At 47.5% G+C, this 24,294-nt stretch overlaps 1 long non-coding RNA gene across 2 annotated transcripts; it reads left to right on the top strand.

The window, feature by feature from the left end:
• Positions 1-20,791: 20,791 nt before the first annotated feature.
• LOC112659999 (uncharacterized) lies at positions 20,792-23,043 on the top strand. 2 transcript variants are annotated; one of them, XR_004813659.2, is made up of 3 exons: positions 20,792-20,958; positions 21,521-21,655; positions 22,745-23,043. It is a non-coding gene; the product is annotated as an uncharacterized LOC112659999 (long non-coding RNA). The 2 variants fall into 2 exon arrangements; XR_003136636.3 differs by having other exon boundaries at positions 20,793-20,958; positions 22,741-23,038.
• The last annotated feature ends 1,251 nt before the right edge of the window (positions 23,044-24,294 follow it).

Below are 24,294 nucleotides of genomic sequence, written 5' to 3'. Positions count from 1 at the left end.
GAACTCTGGCCCTAACCCCCAACTCCTTAGGGACCCCCAGAGTTCACCTCCTCTGAACAGCCTTCTGGGAACAATTCTATACAGTAGATGTTATGATTCTTACCTACATTGTGAGTGAGAAACATTAGTGTTCAGAGAGGGGAAGTGACTTCCCCAAGGAGGCACAGCTAGAGGGGATTTGCTCCTTTGCTGGCATTTTGCTGCTCCATTGGCATTTACGGGCTCCCTGTGCTCTCCGACAGAGACCTGAGTGGTTTTCTGGCAGGAGAACACGTTGCCCTTGTCAGATTCCTATAGTGAGGGGGTTTCCTCCGAATATTCAGGTCTCTGGGGACCGGGATGGCTCAGTCAGAGCATCAGGGCTCAAAACCTTGGCAGAAAACCCAACTTAAACCGGAATATAGAGATAGAACGAGCTTTAGGCATGGTTGCACTGAGGAACTCAGATGAGGCGGTCAGGATTCAATGTCACTACCCATGTCTCAAGACTGTTTTCCTCTCTGCCGGCCTCATTCTCTTTCCTCATGATCACAAGACAGCTGCCAGCAGCACCAGGCATGCACCTTAGCCTCTCAGTAACTCCAACGGAAATAAGGACTCTCTTTTCTCAAGAGCTCCAACAAAATTCCCCAAACTGAGTCTGATTAGCTCTTGCTGAGACATGTGTCCGCTCCTCTGCCAATCACTGTGGCCAAGGGTTCTGACTGGCCAGGCCACAGATAGTGAGGGTCTCAGGGGTACCGGGCATTTGAGTCTGGCTGTGGTTTCTAGTCATCTCGCCTTCAAGATTCACCAGAGTCCAAGAAGAAGGCCCTGGAATCTGTGGAGAGGCTTACATTACACAGGCCTCCAATAAATAGCAATGATCACTACTGGCATTATTTTTCTCTGCTTTGTCAAAGTCATCATCATGTACAGAAAAGAGTTCAGTGATGTCTAGTATATGGTTGGTGCTCAAAGAATCCTTAGCAGTTGATTGATTTCGCGCGTGTGTGTTTTAATTGATACCATGGACCAAGTCAAATGGAGTCTGACAAACTGAACAGCCCACAGGCACTCAGACAGAACGAGACTCGTTATGAGGGCTTTTAAATTTTTATGGTTTCTTCTTCCATAACTGAACAGAAATGACAGTCTAGAGCTCCCCGGGGAGAACACCAAACTCTCCAGGAACAGACTTCTGATGCGCACACACCAGCCTAGCAGAGAGGATAGGGTCAGGAACACGTTGGAAGGAGCCCATTAGGATGCTGGCAGGGCAAGGGGCAGGCGGAGCTTGTCGGACCCAATTAGACTATTTCTTGACTCATCAAACCCTGCAGAGAGGTCGCCTGGGGACAAGGATGTCCCAGCCTGACCTCTTCCCCGTGGGCCACCAGCTACTCTAATTCAGCTGGGCAGTTTGAGTTTCAGCGAGGAATTGGAGGTCCATTAAGACCTTACCAACAATAGGTGCTATTTATGTGTGTGTGCCGGGCCCCCTACTAGGTACTTTACATGATTAAAATACAGGACCAACAGAATATACTTGGGATACTCACATTAACCCTGCGTTTGCTTTACTTTTTCTACTATTTTTTTCCCTTTGCCCTGATTTCCCTACTTAATTTCAAAAATAAAATAAACTGTGTTTTTCTGATTTTAAATCTCACAAATACACACTCATTTTAAAATACTGCAAATAATGCAGAAATGAATACAATAGAAAAAAGTCCCCCGTTTCCCACTCCTTTGATATTAACCACTTGCTACCTCCTTGATGTGATTCTGCCTGGAGCGGTATAAACTGATGCACGTCCACTTTGTGAAAGGAAAAATGTTGTCCACCTGTTCATAGCATCCACACTTCCCCTACTTTGAGGAAGGAAACTGTAGGTCAGGCAGCTGCAGCCTGGCTTCGTCCTGCGGATCTGGGGAACAGGTGGAGGGAGGGGATGAAAACAAGCTAGGAGAGCAGGTGCAGAGGTTGCTGGATTGGAAAGAGATAGGGAGAGGCTAGCGCAGGGGCCAGCGAGGTGAGAACTAGCACAGGCTAGGCTTTGAGGGAGCATTTGAGGGAATCAGAACACAGATGTGGGGCCCATTGTGCTGTGCAGAGGGAGAGAGGGAAGGCTCGGAAAAGACAGGGAGGAAAGTGAATGTTAGCAAGCTTTACTGAGATTATAAATGAGGTGTGCCTGGGTGGCTCAGTTGGTTAAGTGTCTGCCTTCGACTCATGTAGTGATTCTGGGGTCCTGGGCTCTCTGCTCCATGGGGAATCTGCTCTTCCCTCTCTCTGCCCCTCTCACAACTCGTTCTCTCTTTCTAAAATAAAATCTTTTTTTCTTCTTTAAAGATTTTACTTATTTATTCATGAGAGACACAGAGAGAGAGAGAGAGAGAGAGAGGCAGAGACACAGGCAGAGGGAGAAGCAGGCTCCACGCAGGGAGCCCAACGTGGGACTCGATCCCAGGTCTCTCCAGGATCAGGTCCTGGGCCAAAGGCGACACTAAACCGCTGAGCTACCCGGGCTGCCCAAAATCTTTTTTTTTTTTTTAATAGAGATTACAAATCAGATCTCCTCTAACATTTTCGAAAGAATTGAATACATATTTAAATTGCTTTTTAAAAAAATTTATTTGACAGCACAAGCAGGGGGAGCAGGAGAGAAAGAAGCAGGTTTCCCGCTGAGCAAGGAGCCCGATGTGGGGCTCAATCCCAGGACCCTGGGATCATGACCTGAGCCAAAGGCAGATGCTTAACCGACTGAGCCACCCAGGCATCCCTAAATTGCTTTTCAAAAAAAAAAAAAAATTGTTTTTCAGTGTTTTTTCGGGAGGAGGACCTGGCGCTTTTAATCCAATAGGAGGCCGAGACTAGCCTCAAAGTGGTGCAGCTTTTCCCAGATTACATTTTTATAAACAAAAAAATGAGATGACATAATAATAACTGCTAACATATATTGCCTACTTACTACATGCCAGGAACTGCGCTAAATACTCTTCCATATTAATGTATTTAATTCTATAATAGCTAATGGGGGTAGGTACTTCTAGTATCCAATTCTACTAATGAGGAAACTAAGGCTCAGATTGATGAAGCAACCTCCCTGAGGTCACACAGCCTGCAAATGAGGATGCTGAGATGAGATGCTTGTCAACTATTTTAATCTTCTAGTAAATGTAATTGTTTTGTTTGGGGTTTGGGGAGTTTTTTGTTCTTGTTTTTGTTTTTAAGATTTAGTTTTTAAGTAATCTCCATACCCAATGTGGGGTTCAAAACCATAACCCCAAGATCAAGAGTCACATGCCCTACTGACTGAGCCAGCCCAGTGCCCCTGTTTTGGGTTTTTCTTCCCCCATAAGCAGCTTCAAAACCTTTCTGCTTGTAATCAGGTAGGGATACACATAAACAAAGGCACACAGTGCTACTGAACCCACCCCCAATTCCTTGTGGTATCACCAGCATTTTCTACATTAAGTACTCCTCCCGAAGCTGAGTGGGACATGTCACTAAGCCAAGATGACTTTTAAGTGGTGTCATGGGATTTGAACTGGGTTGAGGCTCAGTTACCCGGGCACAAATTCACAGACTCTGAAGGCTGGACCTGAACAAGATGTGAAAAGTGATCTATTCTAGTCCCTTTTGCAGTTTATGCATCTCCTTGGCAGGTCCCACCGCCCTGGCCCCCCTGAGGTCACCTGGCCCAAGTCTGAACACCTCTACTGATAGAAGATCCACTATTTTTGCAGAGCCCAGAGGGAAACAGCTGAGAAAGTAGGCCAGGCTGGAGCAGCGAAGCAGAAGAAATGCCTGAGAATTAGATGAGAAGAACACAGGGAGACTGCCAGAGGGGACAGGAGTGCAGAGAGAGTGAAAACCATTTCCTCAAAGGCCTTCCCTGCCAATAGCAGCACTTTGATACACAGCTCCTGTCAGTTAAGGAAGTAAGAATGTGGGGATTTTTTAAAGAACCAAGTTACCCCAGAACCAGACTACTACAACCTAATAGACCTAATAGACCAGCTACCTCATTTGCCCTGTCTGCTAGGAAGCTCTTAGGTAAGTTATATATTCACCTCATTAACTAATTCAGCTCAGACACATGGTAAATTTCTCCTTATCTCTTTCTTTTCTTTTTTTAAAGATTTTATTTATTTATTCATGAGGCAGAGACACAGGCAGAGGGAGAAGCAAGCTCCATGCAGGGAGCCCGATGTGGGACTCCATCCCAGCACTCCAGGATCACGCCCTCTGCTGAAGGTGGTGCTAAACCACTGAGCCACCTGGGCTGCCCATCCTTATCTCGTTCTAATGGCTTTCAATCTCCCTTTTTATTAAAAAAAAAAAAAACTTTTTTAAAGAGAGAGGAGACAGGGAGAGAGAGAATCCTAAACAGGCTCTACATCCAGTGTGGAGAGCCCCATTCAGGGCTTGATCTCACAACCCTGAGATCATGACTTGAGTGAAATCAAGAGTTGGATGCTTAACTGACTGAGCCACCCAGGCACCCCTCAATCTCTCTTTTTCAATTCACTTTTTATAATATTTGCTTTAATACTGTGCAGCTACCTCATTGCATTTTTGTAAATGGAAGAGATACTGGTTATAAACAAAAACATTTTGTAATGCAAATTTGTTGGTTCCCAGCTAGAGAAAGCTGGTGGAGGAACAGCATAAGACGTTGGACTGGGCCAAGGTGGGGGGAAGGTGGGTCAGGGAGGAGGGAGAAGATGGCAGGAACAAATTAGCAACGGTGATCAGTTCCATAGAGAAGTGCTTGGTGCTAAAGATATTTGACTTGGTGGGAGGTCAAGGGCACTAAAGAGAACAGCTGAGTGTGAAGGAAGGAGTGTACAGGTCAACAGGGAAGGAAAGAGTGCTCCAAGTAGGAAGGATCTGTGCAAAGACCCAGACATGGGAAGGGAACAGGAGCACAGGAGCGCCAAGGGCATTGAGGACAACGGGTGAGCTGAGGCTGGGGCTGGGGTGAGCCAGGCCAGGCCTTGCTACTCAGTGAAGTGGCTTTCATCCTGAGTCTGAGTATTCCCATTCTTAGGAGCTTTCCTGGGGAGCTAGCCTCAGAGGCAAGGCAGGGCCTGGCAGTCCCAGGCTAGGAGCTGTATGCCACCCCTGAGTGTCTTTGTCCGACATAGCTACAACCTTTGGGCCAGGGGTGAGGGTGAGGGCAGGAGAAAGGCATTGATCCTTGAAACAGACCCTGGCTGCTCAGCTCTGCAGACTCATGTGGGAACTCACCAGGGGCTGCCCAGGCAGTCAGAACCATGGATGAAAACTCAGGGCTCCTACCAGACCAGTGGGTGGGCCCGGACCCACAAAAAGACCATCCGACTAGGGCTGGGGACCATGGGATGAGCTTCCACTCTAGATTTAAACTCTAAACTCTCTCAATGGATTCTGGCCTCATGTGAGCCTGGACCAGTCTCTTTACTTCTCTGAACTCCATCTCTAAAATGGAGGGATGGAGCACCTGGGTGGGTCAGTCAGTTAAGCATCTGCCTTTGGCTCAAGTCATGGTCCCCGGGTCCTGGGATCAAGCCCCGAATGGAGCTCCCTGCTCAGCAGGCAGTCTGCTTCTTCCTCTCCTTCTGCACCTTCTGCTCATATGCTCTCTCTCACTCTCTCTCTCAAATGCATGATTAAATTTTTTTCTGAAAATGAAAGGGGTATTACCCACCCTGAAGGCATGTTTTTTTTTTTTTTCTGAAGGCATGTTTTGAAGTTTAGGTGAGTTAACAAAAGTGAAAGATTTAGCAAGCATAAAGTAGTAAATAAATGCTCATTCCCCAAATCCAGGGGACTAGAGAGGAGGCCCTTGATGCCACCACCCCTGGGCTGCACACTTCAAGACCCTTCTGTGTCTTGAGTCTGATTAGGGCTCCCGCATCCACACTCCCACACCGCATTGCTGCTGCTACGGCACCTCCCTCTCTGTCTTGCCCAGTGAATGGACTCTGTTGGTCTCCCTGTCTGATCCCAGCTCTGCAACCCCGGAAACAGGAACCAGGTTCAGTTGGTGCTCAATAAATGTCTATATTGAAGGTCTCTGCTGAGGAATGCAACCTGTTTAATGAGCACCTCCCTCCTACCTACCCTGTCTCATTTAGCCTTCACATAACCTGTGTTTTCATAGATGAATATCCTGAGGGTCAGAGAGGTGAGGTGACTTGCCCCACATCACACAGCCTGTAAGCAACAACCCAGGATGGAATCCACCTCTCTCTGATTTAAAAAATCCTGCTCTTAGCTGTGGCTCCATGCATGCTCACTGCAGTTTTTCCTCGTAGAGGGCAGAGTGCAGAGGCTCCAGCTGCAGCTGCACAGGGCCAGAGGACCCTAGGGATGGGGACAGTCACTCAGATTCTCTGGGCTTCAGTCTCAACCTTCTCAGCCCTATTCAAACTGTCTGAGGAGCTCTTAAAATGTACCACTGCCTGAGCCTCACAGGTCAATTAGACCTGAATCTCTGAGAGTGGGTCCCAAAGTTTATAAAACTCCCACGATTCGATTGCTCATTTCCCTGAGGCCTGTTGCAAGAAGCCACTCAGTCTGGCAAGGGCTTTGGAACCAAGCAGATGTGGTTTCTAATCCCAGATCTGCTCTTTCCCGTACACCAACATCCATATCCAGCAAATGAGGAGAGCAAGGCCCAGTGAAGTTCAAAGTCATGCAGCCAGGCAGTGGCATTGTGGGGGTCTGAATCCATTACTTCCCTCAGGAACATTTGGTCCTGGACAGGCAGAGGAGGTGTGGGTAGGTCCACTTACAGCCTGTGGCTGCCTTGGCATCCTGGACTGCCTGAGCCCTGGGTGGGGCCCACCAGGGGGATCCTGAAGCCTTCCCTGCCCCATGACTCACAGCTTGGGCTGTGGGTGTTGGGGCAGCATGAAGTCAGCCATACCTCAGCCATCTCCTCGCCTAGCACGTGCCCAGGCACCTCCACTAGCCACCATGCCCCACACCCAGGGCAGCGACGGGCCAGTGTGGACAGACACAGCTTATGTGTGGCTGAGGGTGTTGGCAAAGGCTGCAAGAACATGCTGGTAGGGAGGCTGATGTCAGCCTAAGGCATAATCAGACCTTGTTTTAAACACCCACCCTGGGGGGACACCTGGGTGGCTCAGTGGTTGAGCATCTGCCTTCAGCTGAGGACGTGTTCCCAGAGTTCTGGGATCCAGTCCCGCATTGGGCTCCTTGCATGGAGCCTGCTTCTCCTCCCTCTGCCTATGTCTCTGCCCTCTCTGTGTCTCTCATGAATAAATAAGTAAAATCTTTAAAATAAATAAATACCCACCCTGGAGAGCCTGGGTGGTTCAGTCAGTTGAGCCACCAACTCTTGATTTCAGCTCAGGTCACAGTCTCAGGATCTTGGGATCAAGCCTCATCAGGCTCTGCGCTCAGTGGAGAGTCTGCTTGTCGCTCTCCTTCTGTCCCTCCCCCAACTCATGCTCTTTCTCTTTCAAATTAAAAAAAAAAATCTTTAAACACCCACCCTAACACTCAGATGCCACATGGTCTCAGTGGGTCAGGGCACCTTTGTGAAACACCACAAATGTGTGTAAAAGCACAGCCCACAGGGTGCCCACCAGCCCCTGGACTGTGCCAGTCCCTCATCTGGAGCACCTCCCCTTTTCTCTTCCTTGTAGGCCTGAGTCCCACTTTTGTCCTTCAGGTAAGCCCTTCTCTGGCCACCATCAAGGAAGGGGCTCCCCCCCTTTATTCTCTATTGCTATACCCCCTGTCCTTCCTTCATTCTATTTGCCAGAATTTATCACTCCATGCTTAGCCATCCAAGACATACCTGTGGTCTCTCTCTGGTTAGACTACAAAGCCTACACATGAAGAGATGACAGTGTCTTTTGTGTTTTGTTATGTCTCTTCACGAGGCATAACTTACATGCCACAAAATTCACCCATTTTGGGATGCCTCGGTGACTCAGCAGTTGAGCGTCTGCCTTCTGGGATTGTGCTCAGGGCACAATCCCAGGGTCCTGGGATCAAATCCCGCATCAGGCTCTCTATGAGGAGCCTGCTTCTCCCCCTGCCTATGTCTCTGCCTCTCTCTCTGTGTCATGAATAAATGAATAAAATCTTAAAAAAAAAAAAAAACCTCACCCACTTTAAGTGTGTACTTCAATGATTTTTAGTAAATTAATGGAGTTGCATGAGAATCACCACAATCCAGTTTTAGAATTTCTCTCACCCCAAAAAGTTCCATCAGTTTGCTTGCAGTTCATCCTTGCTTTTGTCTGCACCTCCAGGCAATCACTGATGTGCTTTCTATCTCCCGGTTGTCCCTTATTCTGGAAATGGCACACACACGGAATCATACCGTATGTGAGCTGGGTCTGGCTTCTTCACACGAAGTCTTGGAGCTTCATCCTGTTGTTGCGTGTCAGTAGCTGGCTGCTTGCCGTCCCATGATATGGATGTGGATTTTGTCTACCCATTCACTCACCTCTTTGATTTTTGGATTGCTTCCAGTTTTTGCGTGTAGAATCATGCCGCCATGAACATTTGCCTACAAGTCTCTATGTAGACAGACATTGCATTTCACTTGGGTATGTACCTAGATACCTGGGAGTGGAATTGCTAGGTTATATGCTAAACGTATGTGCAACTTCTTCAGAAACAACCCAACAGTTTTCTGAAGTGGCTATATCATTTTATGTTCCCATTAGCAATGTATGAAGTGGCACCATGTTTCTCTCTCTCTCCCTCTCTCTCTCTCTCTTTAACCAAAATATCCCCACAGTGTAGCCTGAATATCTGGCATATAGTAAGTACTAAATAAAATGAATGCTGGCTGAATCAGCATATGGTTAGGCCCCTATGAGGAGTCTAACACTGCTGATCATAGTGCTTGGGAGGCTGTGTGATGCTCCCACTGACTGTCCTCCTCTGGGGTTGACATTAAACAAGCAGAACTCCTTCTACCAAGGCTACACTGGTGGAACCCCCATTCTCGCCCCCAAGCAGGACCCTTTCAGAATGATGTCTTAATATAATGCCCTTAGCTCTCTGGAAGATGATGGAGGAATTAACCACCCAGAATAGAGCATCTCCGCACTGTCTGTAAAAGGCTGCCAAAGAAATCATCCCAAACACAGGTCCACAAGGCAGCACCTATGTGCCAAATCATTCTCGTACTGTAACACCAAGGGAAAGCATCTTTCCTGACTGAAATGGCCTTCATTCTTCAATTGTGAATCAGAGACAATACATTATGTTTCCTTTTTTTGCCTTGACTGAGAGGATGCTCAGAGCAGCATTGGGTCTACATTGGGAGGGCAGGGCCCCAGACTGCTCGCTTCTGGTCCCCTGGAGCCCAGCACAGCCCTGCCCAGGGAGCTTTCTCAGCAAATGCTCACTGGGTAGAATGAAATGGAAAGCGGTCACTTCATTGACTTAGAACATTTTTATCAAGTATTTCCAGCGGTCCATGTTTTTTCTTTTTTAAAAATTTTTAACAGTCTGTGTAGTTTACTGTAGGTGTTATAAATGTCACTTGGTGCATATAAATTATGAAAGAATAACAATGAAGAAAACAGAATTCCTGGTATTAAAATGTTTACATCTGGAGGGAAAGATAAATCACACACTGTGACTGTAGAGGAAATGTGATGGATGCCATTCAGGAGTCATTAAGGGCTCAGGAGTCTGCTGGTCAGAGTTTCACTCAGTGACCAGGAAAAGGGGCAGGAGAGGCAAGGCTATAAGAACAGGTAAGAAGACTGGAGGCCAATGCTTGTAAAGAGCTAAGTAAGCTAGATTTGCAAAAAACAGGCCCTCTTACCCTTGTAGGAAGTAGAAGTTGGTGGAAGGAGCAATTGGTTCAAGAATTCTCAGAGGAAAAAAAAAGAATTCTCAGGGAAGTTGGTCTTGAAAACACATATTCCTTTTGATCCAGAAATTCTACCTTTTAGGAATTTCTCCTAAAGAAATAATTAAAGATATGCACAAAAATGTAGCTGTAAAGGTATTACTTCGCAGAGATTTTATTGGAACTAATTATGCCTATCATAATTATGTTGAGAACTTTTTGGCAGAATCTCTATAGCCATTAAAAATGTATTGATGTAGGATATTTATTGAAATGAAAAACTGTTCGTGATTCGTGGTTGAATTAAGCAAAAGGAAGGTTATGATACTGCATGTGCCTTTGTGTAACCCAGCAACGCTTTCTTGGGTATTTATCCCAGAGAGACTTATGTTTCCATACACAAGAAGACTTGTACCAGAATGTTATGCAGCATGGTTTGCAAAAGCAACCATTGGTGGGGTAAGTAAAGAGACTGGTCTAAATTCATTCCCCAGAATTGGGAATGGCAATACGAACGAACGAGCAAGGGTGACAGGGATCAACATGAACACACCTCTGTAACAAAATATTATAAACCCAGAAGCAAGCTGCAGAAGGATGTAAGCAGAACTCTGCTATTCCTCTGAAGTTTAACAATATCCAGAGCATGCATGGGAATGACAAGCCCCAGACTTGGGCTGGAAGGGGTTCCTAGGAGGGAATTCAGAGGAACACCTGGGGGTGTCAACCATATCTGTTAGGTGTTCTCTTTTTTAAAGGGGGAGGCTGAAGCAAATGGACTAAATATGTTAAGATTTGACAAAACTCAGTTGTGAGTATAAGTGTATGTTATGGTATTATTTATATTTTTGTTTGCTCACTATACTTCATTTAAAAACTAACATTCAGGGCAGCCCAGGTGGCTCAGCGGTTTAGCGCCGCCTTCAGCCCAGGGTGTGATCCTGGAGACCCGGGAGCGAGTCCTGCGTCGGGTTCCTGGCATGGAGCCTGTTTCTCCCTCTGCCTGTGTCTCTGCCCCCACCCCTCTGATGAATAAATAAATAAAATCTTTAAAAAAAATAAAAAAACATTCAGGGGCACCTGGGTGGCTCAGTTGGCTCAGCGTCTGCTTCCGGCTCAGGTAGTCATCCTGGGGTCCTGGAATTGAGCCTCATGTCAAGCTCCCTGCTCAGCGGGGAGCCTGCTTCTCCCTCTACCCCTGCTCCTGCTTGTGCTCTCTCTCTCTCTCAAATAAATAAATAAAATATTTAAAAGAAAAAAAACAACATTCATTATGTTTTGTTAATATAAATAGATCCATGGGGATGGGACGCCTGGCTGGCTCAGTAGGAAGAGAGAGCAAATCTTAATCTTAAGGATGTGAGTGCAAGCCCCACATCGGGTACAGAGATTACTTAAAAAATAAAAATCTTTAAAAAAATAAAATCTTAAATATATATATAAATATGTATACTTATATATATATGGTAAAAACTAAAATGTAAAGAATACTGAATATATATAGAAAATAATCAATCATGATTATTTCCATGTGATGAGATCACTGACTTTTTATTTTCCTATATCTGTACTTTCTGATTTTCCTATAGTAAACATGTACTATCTATGCAATGTTTGTTTAGATTTTATTTATTTATTTGAGAGACATACACACACACAGAGAGAGAGACAGAGAGAGAGAGAATGAGCACAAGTGGAGGGAGCAACAGAGGGAGAGGAACAAGCAGACTGCCCGCTGAGTGGGCCCCCCCCCCACCAACTCAGGGCTCCATCCCAGGACCCCGAGATCATGACCTGAGCTGAAGTCAGATGCTTAACTGACTGAGCCACCCAGGCCCCCTAATTGTGCAATGTTTTAAACCCTTAAGGAAAATAAGAGTCTAAAAACCTGCAGGAAGGGCACTCTGGGCAGAGACAAGAGTAGGGCCAAAGGATCCTGTGGAGAAGCTCCTAGCACATTCAGGCACCAGATAGGGGAGAGAGAGGAAGAAAACCTCCAGAAAGGAGCACTACCCACAACACACAGGACTCAGGAGCCTCAGGATGCTCAGGGCTCATGTAGGCCACGGGGCCTCACACTGGGCTCTCTGGCCACTGGGAGCCTTAGGTGTCATCCCAGGATTCTGATTCCCCCAGGATTTTAATAATTTCATTTTAGTAATAAGGAAAAGACAACGAGTATAAGCATAATCTAATTCCTCCAAATGACCCAGGCCTCATACTCCAGAGCTGCCAACACTATTTTAGTACCCATGTTGGTCTATGCTCAGGGCCTGGTGAGTGCCAACAACCCTACTTTAATTGTTTCAGGCTGATGAGGAGAGAAAGAAGCAGGCCTCAGCTTGGCCAGTTTATTTTCCAGTGCCATGAGCTCAGCCCTTGGGCCTGGTGGATTTCCAAGGGCCTGGAAGATTTTCAGACCCGAAAAAAAATTTTATTAACTCTAAAACAACAACAACCAAAATAACACACACGCACACAAACACACATATCCTGTTAGCTGAAGTAATTTCAATTGCAGAATTATAAAAATAAGCTCCTGGGGCGCCTGAGTGGCTCAGTTGATGAAGCATCTGCCTTCAGCTCGGGTCATGATCTCAGGGTCCTGGGATCAAGCCCCGAGTCAGGCTCCCTGCTTAGCAGAAAGTCTGCTTCTCCCTCTCCCTTTCTCCACCTCTCGCTTCTGCTCTATCTCTCAAATTAATAAATAAAATATTTAAAAATAAACAAAAAATAAAAATAAATTCCTTTTCAAAGCAAAAAAAAAAAAAAAATCTATTTGGGGTGCCTGGGTGGCTCAGGTGGTTAAACGTCTGACTTCAGCTCAGGTCACAGTCCTGGGATTGAGCCCCATGTCAGGTTCACTCAGCAAGGCGTCTGCTTGTCCCTATGCCTCTCCCCTGCTCATGCTTTCTCTCTCTCTTAAATAAATAAAGTCTTAAAAAAAAAAAAAGTCCTGGTTAAATCTTAAAATACAGAAGGATGACATGCCCTCAGCAAGGAAAGCCAAATGATGAGCCCACGTGCTTATTACCTCATGAGAGCACTCCCCTTGCCCAAATGGGAAAAGAAGTGGTCTAATTGAGTCAGCTCACACAGCATTGCAGAAACTCCAAAGTAAAAACAAAAGCCAACAGGAAAAAAACAAAACAAAACACAGGGACACCTGGGTGGCTCAACGGTTGAGTGCCTGCCTTTGGTTCAAGGTGTGATCTTGGAGTTCCAGGGTCGAGTCCCACATCAGGCTCCCTGCATGGAGTCTGCTTCTCCTTCTCCCTGTGTGTCCTCTGCTTCTCTCTCTATGTCTCTCATGAATAAATAAATAAAATCTTTAAAAAACAAAAAACAACACAATGCACAGCAGAGTCAGTAAAACCCTCATAATTTTCCAAGGCGTGATTTTGATTCCACAAAGCATCATCATCCAGTGCATGAAATGAATGGCATTCATCTGAATGTTATGGGGTTTGCAGCTGTGCTGGTGATTCATTTATAACTTGTACAGAAGCCAGAGGAGTTTGTACCTAGCTTTATGTTGTAAGGAATGGCGGAATAAAAACAATCCCACTGCACACTGTCTGGCAGTGAGGATCTTCTTCCTTTCGGAGAGCCTGTTTATACATCGTTCAGGTGTGGGGGACGCTGTGAGGGGCACGGCGGCCTAATGAAGGCTGGGGAAGGGGTGAGCTGGCCGGAGCGGGGCTTCAGGGAAATGAATGGGGCAGTGCTTCGGGGGACCTGCAGCAGTGGGAACAGAGCTGGCGTGAGGCGTGAACATGAGAGGGCTGCGTGAGGGTCTTCTCTGAGCTGCCACAGCACCACAGCAGGAACCTAGGAAACCACAAGAGCTTGATAAGGACTGGCCACCACCCTGCAATTTCCTATGGGGAGGGCGTCCTGGGTCTCTAGGCTGATCAGTACATGGAGGCCTTGCTGCATGTTTGCTAAATTGAGGGGGGCCATGAGGAAGAAGCTGTCTCTCCTGTCTTCAGATATTGTGTCCAGTCCACTGGTAAATCATTTTGCTCTACATGCAAAGCATATCCAGACCCAGACCTTCCTCCTAGCCTCCCCCGTCCTTCACCTGGGATGCATCTGTGGGTTCCTCACCATTTCCCTGCTCTGCCCTTGTCTCTGAGAACCTCTTCTTTATGCACAGAAAGAGGGAGATTTTTAGAACTTTGATGCTCTGCTTCAGTGGCTTCTCACCAAGTTCAGAAGCAAATTCAAACTCTTCATTGTAGCCTCCAAAGGCCTGCGAGACCCACCTCCACCTACCTCTGCCATCCTTTCCCCCCCACCCCCCGCTCGCTTAGCTCCAGCCACAGTGTTCTTTTCTTTTTTTTTTTTTTTTAAAGATTTTATTTATTTATTCATGAGAGACACAGAGAGGCAGAGACACAGGCAGAAGGAGAAGGAGGGTCATCACAGGGAGCCCGATGCTGGACTCAATCCCAGGATCCCAGGATCACAACCTGAGCCAAAGGCAGATGCTCATCCACTGAGCCATCCAGGTGCCCTCACAGTGTTCTTGATATTCCCAGAAAATGGCAAACTAATCAGGTTTCAGGGTGTTTGTCCCTGCTGTCCCCATACCTGGGATGCTCACCCTCAGGCTCATTGGGACAGCTCCTTCTTACCAACACCTGTGTTACTGTCTCCGAGAGGCCCTTGCCCTAATCCCCTGGAAGATGTAGCTCTGCCTCCGCTGCCCCTCCCCTGCCATCCATTAGTCCATTTCCAGTGTTTATAGCACTTACTGCTTCCTGAACTTCTCCAGTCAGGAGAAGGCATGCATTACTCTTTCATACCCAAATCCACAGTAGCTCTTGAGCCCCTGTAGGGCAGAGCCATCTCTGACCTGGAATGGGGCCTGGCACCTTGTAGGTGTTCAGCACAAGTTTACTGAGTGAACAGTGAGATAACATTTCATACTGCTGGAATGGCTACTATAAGAAAAAGTTGAGGATGTAGGCAAATGAGAGCTCGTATGCATTGCTGGGGGGAATATGAAATGGTGCGCTTTGCGTTGGTCAGTTCCTCACAAAGATTTAACATAGAGTTACCATATGATCTAGCAATTCCTCTCCTAGGTACATACACAAGAGGAATGGAAACATATGCCCACACAGCAACTTGTGCATGAATGTTCATAGCGGCACTGTTCCTAATTGCCAAAAAGTGAAAAACACCCAAATGTCTACCAGCTGACAAATGTATAAATAAAATGTGGCATATCATTACGATGCAATATTATTTAGCAACAAAAAGAAATGAAGTAATGATACATGCTATAACACGGACAAACCTCAAAAATACGTAGTACGAAGTAAAAGGAACCAGACAGAAAAGGCCATCTATTACATGATTTCATTATACGAAACGTCTAGAACAGGAAAATACATAGAGACAGACAGAAGGTAGATTAGTGGTTTCCAGGGCGTGGGCGTGGGGGGGGGATGAAGAGGACAGGGTGGGGAGTGACCGCTAATGAGTATGGGGTCTCTGTTGGGATGACGAAATGTTCTGGCATTAGATAGCGGTGACAGTTGCTCAACCTTGTGAATGTACTAAGAACCACTGAATTGTATTCCTTAAAAAGGTGAACTTTGGGACACCTGGGTGGCTCCGTCTCTTGAGTGTCTGCCTTCAGCTCAGGTAGTGATCCCAGGGTCCTGGGATCAAGCCCCATATCAGGCTCCTTGCTGCATGGGGACCCTGCCTCTTCCTCTGCCTCTGCCTTCCTCTCTCTGTCTCCCATGAATTAAAAAAAAAAAAAATCTTAAAAAATGTGAACTTTGGGGCTCCTGGGTCACTTAGTGGGTTAAGTGTCTGCTTCAACCCAGATCATGAGCTTGGGGTCCTGGGATTGAGCTCCACATTGGGCTCCCTGCTCAGCAAGGAGTCTGCTTCTCCCTCTCCCTCTGCCCCTCCCCCTACTCATGCTCCCTTTCTAATAAATAAATAAAATCTTTAAAGAAATAAAGGTGAAATTTATAGTTTAGGAATTATAAGCAAACTCATATACAAATGTTCATAGCAGCATTATTCATAATTGCCAAAAAGTAGGGGAAAAACCCCAAATGTCTAACACCTGATCAATGAATAGACAAAAGTATGGTCTCTCCATACAACGAGATATTATTCAGTAATAAAAAAGTAGTGAGTACTGACACATACTACAGCATGGGTGAATCTTGGGAACTTGATTTTTTTTTAAAGACTTTATCTATCCATGAGAGACACAGAGAGAGAGAAGCAGAGACACAGGCAGAGGGAGCCTGATGCAGGACTCAATCCCAGGAGCCCGGGACCATGACCTGAGCCAAAGGCACTCAACTACTGAGTCACCCAGGTGCCCTGAGAACTTGATATTAAGCGAAAGAAGTCAGTCACAAAAGACCACATATTCTTTTTTTCCCTAATTTTTAAAAAAGATGCTATTTATTAGAGAGAGCGCGCACGCATGAGTTGGGGGGAGGGGACCAGAGGGAGAAGCAGACGTCCCATTGAAGCAGGAGCTGGACAAAAGCCTTGATCCCAGGACCCTGAGATCATGACTTGAGCTGGAGACAGATGTTTAACCAACGGAGCCACCCAGGGGCCCCCAAGACCATATATTCTATGATTCCATTCATAGAAAATGTCCAGAATAGGTAAATCCATAGACAGAAAATAGATTAGTGGTTGCCTAGAGCTGAGGAGTGAGAGCAGCAGAAGGTGGAGGGCTGGGGAGTGATTGCATGGGAGGCTTCTTTGGGGATGGAAGTGTTCCACAATAGGTTTATGGCAATGGATGCACAGCTCTGCGAGTGTACTAGAAATCGTATTACCTACTTTAAGGGTGACTTTTCATGGCACATAAATTCTACCACATTCAAGCTATTTTAAAATTTATCGAGGGGTCCCTGGATGGCTCACTGGGTTACACATCTGCCTTAGGCTCAGATCATGATCCCAGGGTCCAGGATAGAGTCCCACATCTGGCTCCTTGCTGAGCGGGGAGCCTGCATCTCCCTCTGCCTCTGCCTGCCGCTCCCTCTGCTCATGCTCTCTGATAAACAAACAAACAAACAAATAAATAAAATCTAAAAAATTTATTGAATGAATGATTGATCAGGTAGGAGGAAGATAAGGGAAGGTAAAAAAATCTGAGAAACTTCCCCAAGTCTGGACACAGCTGATTCCCTAAGACACCCCAGCTGTGGTCCCCAGGGAACCTTCTAGTCTCCTTCTCTCCCCTTTTCTGCTCCTCTCCCGAAGCCCCCTGCCCACCAGCGCAAGTCTGAGACTCTGCCTTGAACCGGCCCCTGCTGGGCCGGCGTGGGAACCGTTTGAGATGGGACACAGCTGCCCCCTGGTGGTGACCTGAAGGGAGCGCTCGGGAACGCGGTGGAGGGGTCTGTGGGGGCGGGGGGAGGGGCCAGCATTACCCAGGTCTGCGTGGGGCAAAGGGGCCAGTATTAGCCAGCTAGGGAGGCCTCGGGCACAGGCTGGAGACAGAGGGAACTTCCAAATGCTTGCAAGCAGGGAATACCATGGGTGACACCTAGGACACTTTGCTACATTTCTGAGGCTGATATCAGGATTCTTTTTTTTTTTTTTTAATATTTTATCCATTTATTCATGAGAGACACACAGAGAGAGAGGCAGAGACACAGGCAGAGGGAGAAGCAGGCTCCATGCAGGGAGCCCGATGCGGGACTCGATCCCTGAACCCCAGGATCAGGTCTCAAGCCAAAAGCAGAGCCCAACCACTGAGCCATCCAGGTGTCCCTGATATCAGGATTCATAATTATTACTGGTCTTTTCTCTTTGTGTCCTCCTCTTCCCACAGGGATGTGGGGACCAGGAGGGTAGCAATGTGTCTGCCTGTTCTTTCTGCTTCCCCAGCTTCTGGCGCGGTGCCCAGCACTCAAGAGGTACTCAACAAAAATGTGCCGTAGTTTGTTGTAGTAGAAAGAACAGATGGGGAAGCCAGGATGTGAATCCAGTGTTGTTGACTTTGGGCAAGCTAGGAGACCTCAGTAGGGGAAGGTGGGGGATCACTGTATGCAGGGTCTACAGACTGGGGGTGGGATCCCAGAGCTCCTCTGACTTGCTAGGTGACATCGGGGAAGCCCCTTTACACTTCAGGCCTCTGTTGTACCCTCTTTAAAAATTGGAAGAGTAATACCTTTACCTCTGTTCTTTGCATCCCTTTAGTGAATATGTGCTAAGAACCTACCACATGTCAGGCGTTGTGCTAGTGCTGGGTTCACGATGAACAAAGAGCCATGTCTGCCTCTGCTCTCAGGGATCTTATATTCCAGCCAATGAAACCAGTAACAGCCAATTATCACACACCTAAATATATTACAAACGGAGCCTGAAGGGTATAAAGCACAGGTAGTTATAGGAAAGGATAGAGGAAGACTACCCTAGATTAAGCCAGAGAACCCCCCCTCTGGAAAGGGACTTTCAAATTGAGGCCCAAAGTGGGGCACCTGGGTGACTCAGTGGTTTAAGCGTCTGCCTTCCCTCAGGTCATGATCCCCGGATCCTGGGAATGAACCCCAAGTCAGGCTCCCTGCTCAGTGGGGGTCTGCTTCTCTTTCTGTGTTCTCTCTCTTTCTCAAGTAAATAAATAAAAATCTTAGAAACAAAATAAACACACACAAAAAAAAAACAAATTAAGACCCAAGGAAGGTGAGGCTTGGTGAAAAGAATGTTTCAGAGATGTGTGAAGGCATTCAGGAGGGAAATAGCTCCACCGCCTGTCACGGGGAGTCACATGGAAGCCAGAGATGTCACTGCTCAGACAGAGGTGAGGCAGGAGAGGCAGGCAGGGGGCCAGACACTGTGGGGCCTGGTGGGCCACCTACAAGATTTGTTTCTTTTTTTTAAAGATTTTATTTATTTATTCACAAGAGACAGAGAGTGAGACAGAGAGAGAGAGAGAGAGAGAGAGAGAGAGGCAGAGACACAGGCAGAGGGAGAAGCGGGCTCCATGCAGGGAGCCCGACATGGGACTTGATCCCAGGTCTCCAGGATCAGGCCCTGGGCTAAAGGCAGGCACTAAACTGCTGAGCCACTTGGGCTGCCCAAGATTTGGATTTCAACGTAAGTGGGACTGCAGGGCACAAAGTAAAGAGATGAAAATCCTGCCTCCTCCACCTACTGCCTCCCTCCACGGGATCCAATCCATACTAACTCAACTAGGGAGAAGAGACCTAGTTGCATGAAAACTCAAAGCAGTTTGGCAGTATGGCTCAGTGGACTCATCAGCGTGCAAGGCCACCTCGAGAATCAGCTTCCAAAATACTCTAGAACATATGCTAGGGCAGGCCTAACTAAGATTCCTTGTTTTTTTTTTTTTTTTTAAGATTTTATTTATTTATTCACACACCAGGCTCCATGCCGGGATCCGGGACTCTAGGATCGCACCCTGGGCCAAAGGCAGGCGCTAAACTGCTGAGCCACCCATGGATCCCCCTAACTAAGATTCTAATCGCTGCACAAGAAGTAACAAAATACTGGATCCTCCCTTTGTGACCAAAAAAAAAAAAAAAAAAAAAAAGAGGATTTGGTTCAGTCGGTGGTTCCAACCCCGAGTGCACCTGTCCAAATCTCTGAGGGAAATTTAAAACATAGCAATACCTGAGACCCAAGTCAGAGTCTCCTGGGCATGGAGTTTGAAATTGGTATTTTAACATGCTTCCCATCTGTTCTAATGCAGCAGGCCCTTTGAGAGAGAATCTCGGCTCTTTATACATAGCCGACTTTGCCAGAAAAACATTACAGAACTATTCCTCCTGAAGCCCATCTCTACCTATTGGTCATGTTTGATTGCTTAGGATAAAAAGCAGTCTGCAAAATAGGATCAGAGTAGATCTTCCTCCTTTTGTTTGTTTTCTGGTTTTCCACAGCAAGCGTGGATTGCTTTGGTAACAAGCAAGCAAATGTAATGGCTTCAAAGCCTTTGGGGGTGGGGGTGGGGGTGGGGAATGTGATGACTCAGATGTTCTTGGTGTGATCATTGTGTGGCCAGGTGGAAAGATTGGATTTCACTCTCTCTATCCTTCAAAGATTGTATTGACCCCCCTCTATGTGACTTAGGGGCCGGTGAGCAGGCACAGATGCGGCCTTGTCCTGGTGGGCACAGAGTCAAGTCAGGAGACATCAATCAACTCATTGCATGAATGAGTCAAATTACAAGTTGAACTAAGTTTCCGGCAGGAAGGAAACATGGCGTTTTTTTTTTTGTTTGTTTGTTTTTTAAGGTAGGCTCCACGCCCAGCAAGGAGCCCTGCACAGGGCTTGAATTCACAACCCCAAGATCAAGACCTGAGCTGAGATTAAGAGTCTCAGCTTAACCTACTGAGCCACCCAGGCACCCTGAGACATGGCTTTTTGAGAAGGTTTATCGTAGAATTTTTTTAAAAGATTGTATTTATTTATTCATGAGAGAGAGAGAGAGAGAGGCAGAGACATAGGAAGAGGGAGAAGCAGGCTCCATGCAGGAAACCCGATGCAGGGCTCGATCCTGGAACCCTGGGACCATGCCCTGAGCCAAAGGCAGACACTCAACTGCTGAGCCACCCAAGCATCCCAGTCTAGGATTTGATCTAGACTCCAGAGTCATTTAAGGTTTCACTGGTGAGACTAAAGGGTGAGATCTCTGAGGTGAGATCTAAAGGGTGAATAATAGCTAACTAGGTGAAGGAGTGGAGGTGGGAGGGAACAATCCAGAAGGAGGAAGAGCATATGCAAAGGCGCAGGGGTGGGAAGGAGTCCAGTGGCTGGAGTGCAAAGAGGGGTCTGGGTAGGGGCTCTAAGAGACACTGGGGAATTACCAGGGGCCAGAACATGTGGCCTTGCAGGCTGTGTTAAGGTTTGGGGTCTTGGTCCAAAGAACAATGGGAAGACGTGTGTTTCAAACACAGAGATGTCATAATCAGATCTGCACTGTGACACGGAGCACTCTGCTGCATGGTGAGAAGTCTGGAGGGGGCCCTTGAGGCCACGCTGGGAGACAGGAGATGAGGCAGGATGTTTTCTCAGAAAAGCCAAGGCCAGAGATGATGGCGCCTGGAGTAGTGTTGGAGAGATGCTGTTTGAATGGACAGTACCTGGTGATGGACTGCATATTGAGGTGAGGGACAGGGTCCTTCCCAGGATGGCTCCCAGGTTTATGGTGCAGAGGATTGCTAGTCAATTGGGTTGGGGGAGATGATGAATTCCATTGGACAGGTTGGACTTGAGGTATGTTTGAGACACCCAAATGGAGATGTAGAACAAGTGGCTGGGTGTTCCGACCTGGGGCTCAGAGGAGGAGCTGGGCTAGAATGGGGTCCTCAATCTTGGCATGGCTGACACTTGAGAGGGGGTAATTGTCGCAGCAGCCCCCCCACCCCGCCCCCTTCCTTGTGGGATATTTAGCGGCATCCCTGGCCTCTACCCACTAGATGGCAGTAGTACCCTCCCTAGCATTGGTAATCACAAATGTCTACAGGCTTTGCGGAAGGTCCTTTGGAGGGCCCAGCTGCCCTTGACAGTTGAGACACCCTGGGCTACTCTAGTCCATTTGGGAGTCATCAGCATGTACGTGGGTGGTGGCCACAGTAGCCCAAGGAGAGAGAATGGGATAGAAGAAGAGGGCCCAGGACCCAGTGCTGAGGAGCACCAGCACTTAATGCCAGGTACTGGTATTGCAGGCTGTCAAGGGAGGCCGGGAACAGAGAGGATCAAGAGTACCAGAAGCCAGAAACTCAAGTGAGGGGGTGTTTCCAGAAGGAGCACTGCTGAGAGACCTAGAGTGCCCGGAGCCTGAGTGACGTCCACTGAATCGGGTGACTTGGACTGTGCGGTGACCTCAGGGTGCTTTGGTGAAGAAGGGGGAGGGGGTAAAACCCCAAAGGGCCCAGGCTGTAGAAGAATGAGGAAACAGGGAAGTGAGCCCAGTGAGCAAGCAGATAGCTCTTCCTGAACTTTTGCTGTGAGGAGAAATAGGATGGTGGCTTGAGGGGGCGGGGGGGGGGGGGGGGGCAAGGTTGTTTGCCTACACTTTTAGAAGTTAAGCATGTTAAACATCTGGGGGCCAGTCTGACTTAGAGGGTGGAATGTGCTGCAGAGAGGGGATAATTAGGTGAAGACAGGAAGGAATGGGACCAAGGGCTGAGACAGCCTGGCCAGTAGTGGGTGGTGGGAGGTGTGGGGAGTTTTGCCCATTTTGTGGGCGGGTCAAGGATCCCCAGCTGAGAGGGGAGGCCTGCAGGCTGTGTTTGTGGAAGGAGTGCTGAAAGCGTGGGGCTAATGGAGAACCTTGATTACTTTGATACCAGGTTGTAGAAAGGGTTTAAAGAGACCTATTTAAAAAGCCCAGTGCAGCTTGCATCCTAAGGAAGAGCCAGGTCATGAGCTGCTCTCCTTGTCATTCATCATATGGGGTTCACAACTGGCTCTCCCTCTTAGTTAAGTGGCATGCCATCTCTGTCTTAGTTTCAGATATGTAAAATGCAGCTAATAGCAGAACCTTCCTCATAAATTTGCTGTGAAGATTCAATTAGATAAAGTGTGTTAAGTGCTTACAACTTGTAAGAGTGCAGCAAAGGGTGGCCCTTCCCTGGGGCCAGAAAACCTGTCAGGTTTTATAACAGACCAGCAGAGGGCAGCATGTTCTTGCAGGGAAGGACTTGGTGCTTGACTGGGTCAAGGCACCTGAGCCAGCAAATGGAGCCCCATTTGGGTGGGAACTAGGGTTAGGAGTGGGGTGGGGTGCCCCAGCTCAGGTGGGATGGGGCGCAAGCAGTGTGTGGGCTCACGGCATGTCTCCGGCAACAGTAAAGACAGTTTTATGAGCAGAAGGGAGCAACAGCCTTGATGAGCCAAAAGGAAAATAGACAAATTGATACTATCAATTTTCCTGCACCCAAAGCCAGACCATGAGGGTGACCAGGGATGGTCTGGAAAGAAGGGGATGAAGAGCCCAGTCCAGCTTGAGAAGCAGCCTTGCTGGGGTACCTGGCTGGCTCAGTCAGTGGAGCATGTGACTTTTGGTCTCGGGTTGTGAGTGTAAGCCTCATGTTGGATGTAGAGATTACTTACAAATAAAATTTTAAAAAAATTTAAAAAGAAGGAACTCAGATGAGCCCAGGGAAGGGAGGGGAACTGTGCTGGCTTGAAGAGGACAGAGTTCAGGCTGGGGTTCAGGCTGAGTTGGGGGGTGAAGCAGCTATGAGGGTTTGGTGGGGTGGGAGTTAGAAAGTAGAGTAGGGACCTGGGGGCACAGAAGTCCCATGAGGGGTGGGGAGGCAGCTGAGGGAGGAAGGATGGGGGAGAACCAGACTCTAGAAGAGCCGGGGGCACAGACACAACCCCCTGTCAGAGTCTCAGACCCAGCAGCCAAGCCAGGCTGCGCTAGCCTCACATGCTCCTCTGCACAGATGAAGCCTCTGTAGAACCAGGGAGGTCTCCATGCACCACTCTCCTGCCAGTAGGTGGTAAGGTAGCCTCTTCCTTTTCCTCTTTGTCTCCCCTTCCCCCTTTGCTCCCCTGCCTGTTGTCTCAGTGGACATATCAGACATCCCAGAGCCTATTCTCTCAGACACGGGGGATCTACACCAGGCTGCAAATTCGGCCAAGACTAGGATTAAAACAAGGCCAAGGTTGTTGCCTGTGTGGACCATGCTCCCACCATGTACTCCTCTTCACCAGATTCTATTTGTGCCTTTGAAGCCTGGCCTAAACCCCCAGGAGGGTGCCCAAGGATGATAAAGGCCTCAATTGTTCAGGATAGAGCAGTCTTGAGGGCTGCCTGATTCCATGCCCTCATTTTGCAGAGGAAGAAACCAATGCACAAGATCACAGAGGCAAAGTCTTGTGACACAGCCAAGACTCAAACTGGAGATCCCAGTGTTCTTTTCCCTGATTGGCAGAGCTAAGAACAGATAACCCTGTAGTGTCTGGAGCACTTGTTGCCTGACACGGAGCCCAGGCTGAGTGTTATCTCCAAGAGGGATCTTTTTCAGGAAAATATCCCTAACCCCTGATCTTTGTCAAATCCACCCCTCTCTCTGGGTATCAGAGTCTCAACTCTAAAGTTGGAGAATTAGGGGCACCTGGATTAGGGTGCTCAGTTGGTCAGGCGTCTGCCTTCTGCTCAGGTCATGATCCCAGGGTCCTGGGATCAAGCTCTGCGTCCAGCTCCCTGCTCAGTGGGAAGTCTGCTCTCCTTCTCCTTCTGTCTCCTATTCATGTTCTCTCTCTATATATATATATCTCAAATGAATAAATAAACTCTTAAAAAGAGAGAGAGAGAAAGAATGACTTGACAATGGCAAAACCTGGCAGATACCACCTTAATCAAGTGATCAAAGTAAACACCATTAGCAATGGGACAAATTGAAATTGTGTGCCATCTGATAGGATGCCATGGGAAGGATACAGCATCACTTCTGTGATGTTCCTGCCAAAGATGCACAATCTGAAT

The sequence above is a fragment of the Canis lupus genome, chromosome 2, assembly GCF_003254725.2.
Source record: "Canis lupus dingo isolate Sandy chromosome 2, ASM325472v2, whole genome shotgun sequence".
NCBI lineage: Eukaryota > Metazoa > Chordata > Mammalia > Carnivora > Canidae > Canis > Canis lupus.
This window is presented reverse-complemented; position numbering and strand designations above follow the sequence as displayed.